Source organism: Octopus bimaculoides, chromosome 18 (assembly GCF_001194135.2).
Source record: "Octopus bimaculoides isolate UCB-OBI-ISO-001 chromosome 18, ASM119413v2, whole genome shotgun sequence".
NCBI lineage: Eukaryota > Metazoa > Mollusca > Cephalopoda > Octopoda > Octopodidae > Octopus > Octopus bimaculoides.
The window spans coordinates 1,413,952-1,416,811 of record NC_068998.1 but is presented as its reverse complement, the minus strand read 5'-3'; positions in this window follow the sequence as shown (position 1 = coordinate 1,416,811).

The following is a 2,860-nucleotide window of genomic DNA, read 5'->3' as shown; positions in this document are numbered from 1 at the left end:
TTCTTCTTCTTCTTCTTCTTCTTCTTCTTCTTCTTCTTCTTCTTCTTCTTCTTCTTCTTCTTCTTCTTCTTCGTCGTCGTCACCGCCGCCGCCGCCAACTTTGCGGTTCGGCAAAAGAGGCCGATAGAACAAGTACTAGGCTTACAAAGAATAAGTCCTGGGGTCGATTTGCTCAACTAAAGGCGGTGCTCCAGCATGGCCACAGTCAAGATTTAGAAGATGCTACTCAGAGTAATATCTCAATATTTCGGTGACTCGGCACGTCATCAGCCACTGTTGAACTGAAAACAGTCATTCATTTAGTCATACTATATGCATGGCAGTTCTCCACGTCACCAGTGTTTGGTATAATAGTTAACCAAGAAATGATAAAGGAACGGAGCATCCACATTGTATACCAGCGAGAAATGACAGATTAGCAGTAAAAATTAATTTCCTCGGTTGCTAGGGGTGGGGCAGGGGCGAGCGAATAACTGGGACATTCAAGGACATGTGAGGAGCCGCTATATAATAGATAGAGGCATATTAATCTAAGATATTTAGTTACTGAGAGTGCACAAGTAGTCGGGGCTATGAATTTGTCTTTTTCTGCATATACATACACACAAATGTTTGTGTGTGCGTAATAATAATATCAATACTACTAACGTTTGCCGTTACTTCAAGTGGCTGTTGTATATTGAAAGATGTTTCTTTATCCAAGATGGCACCGGGACCTCACGATTTCATTGGTTAACGTGAGTTGAGTTTCTTGCAAAGGGGGAGACGGAGGTAACGTCAATATGAGTATATACATATACATATATGCATGTGTGTGTGTGCGTGTATTTGCGCGTCGTGCGTGTCATGTAAGTGTATATATAAACATACACATACACACACACACATACATACACATCTATATAAATGTATGTTTGCATGTGTGCATGTGTATAAATATATATTTATACGAGCGTGTACATATGGACTATCAAACGTGTACACACCTATGGAAAAAACCATATACACATGTTTAGGCATCGTACCTAAAACCAACAACAGATGTATAATGCGTATACTTATATGCACTGATATACAGACATCGTAATTCTAATTAGAAACATACATACATGTGTGTGTAAACACACTGCGAACTTGCTCCATTAGATGTGAATACAGAAACACACTCAAGCGTATGTATATGTGAGCGCCCGTATATATATATATGTGTGTGTGTGTGTGTGTGTGTGTGTGTGTGTGTGTGTGTATACGTATATAGAAAAACACAGTGCATTATATACACGGAAACTATACAGCAACAAATGCATACAATATATGTGTGCAAATGCGTCCATGTCCCGTATGCACATGTCTGCATGTGTGAACATGTCTATCTAAATGTACATGATGCACACACACACACACACACACACACACACACACACACACACGAACAGACACACGTAAATATATAAATATAAGTGTATATATGTATACATATATATGTATATGTATGTATATATCTATACACACACGCATACACACACATACATATATATGCGTTTATGTATATTTATATATATGTATATATACATACATGTATATATATACATATATATATATGTGTATATATGTGTATATATATATATATATATATATATATATATATATACTTATATGTATATATATATATGTATGTGTATATACATATATATATATGTCTGTGTGTTTGTGTGTGTGTATATATATATATATATATATATATATATATATATATATATATATATATATATATATATATATATATATATATATATATATATATATATATATATATATATATATACATACACATAAACACTTATATATGCACACGTACAAACATACAAGACTACATGAACCAAAAGCATACACACATACACACACGCACATACGAAGGAGGCACATGTTAATTAAAGCAAAATAGAAGGAAAATATCAACTATTATACAAAAAAGAGAGAAAAAAATCCTTCAGAGAACAATAAAGCTGGCGAAGCAGTGAGAAGATGGCGACTGTAGTGAATGTCGCAGTCGGCCATTTTGTTAGCTGTGCTCTCTGTCTCTTCGTCAAAACTAAACATACCAATTGTAATTCTAACCGCTTATTTAACACCGACCACATTGCTCTTATTGTTGTTACTGCTGCTGCGGCTACTGCTGCTGCTACAGTTATTGTTACTGTTGTTGTTGCTGTTAGCGATGATTGCTGTGTCGTTGTTCTTGTTATTCGGAACGATGTTGTTGATGTTGATGATGTTTTTATTTTTACCACAGTTCTTGTTGATAAAGTTGTTGTTGTTGTTGTTGTTGTTGTTGCTGTTGTTGTTGCTGGTGTTTTTGTTGTTGTTATTTCGGTCTTTGTTGTTGTTATTGTTGCACCTAATGGTCTCGTTATTGTTGCTATTATATTTTATATTTTTTTTATGCAGATCATGATCCTGATGATGACGATGATGATGATGATGAAAAGACTGACGCTGTTGTTGTTATACTGATCTTCTTGTTGTTATTGTAGTACATTATGCTTCTTTATTATGGTTGAAATTCTTTATTGTTTCAGTTATTTTTGCTGTTGTTGTTGCTGTGTTTTTCATATGTTTGTTATAGTCGCCGTTTTCAAAAAAGATTTTGTTGTTGTTGTTATTGTTAATAACAATATTGTTGTTATTACTGTTATTGCAACTAATGTTGTTTTTACTGTTGTTGTTCAATGGTGGCGGTGGTGGTGGTGGCAGTGGTGGTGGTGTTGGGGTTGTTTTTACGGCTGTGTTGTTGTAACAAATTACAGCCATTGCGCTGATGGTGGTGGTGGTGGTGGTGGTGGTAGTAATAGTTGTGGTG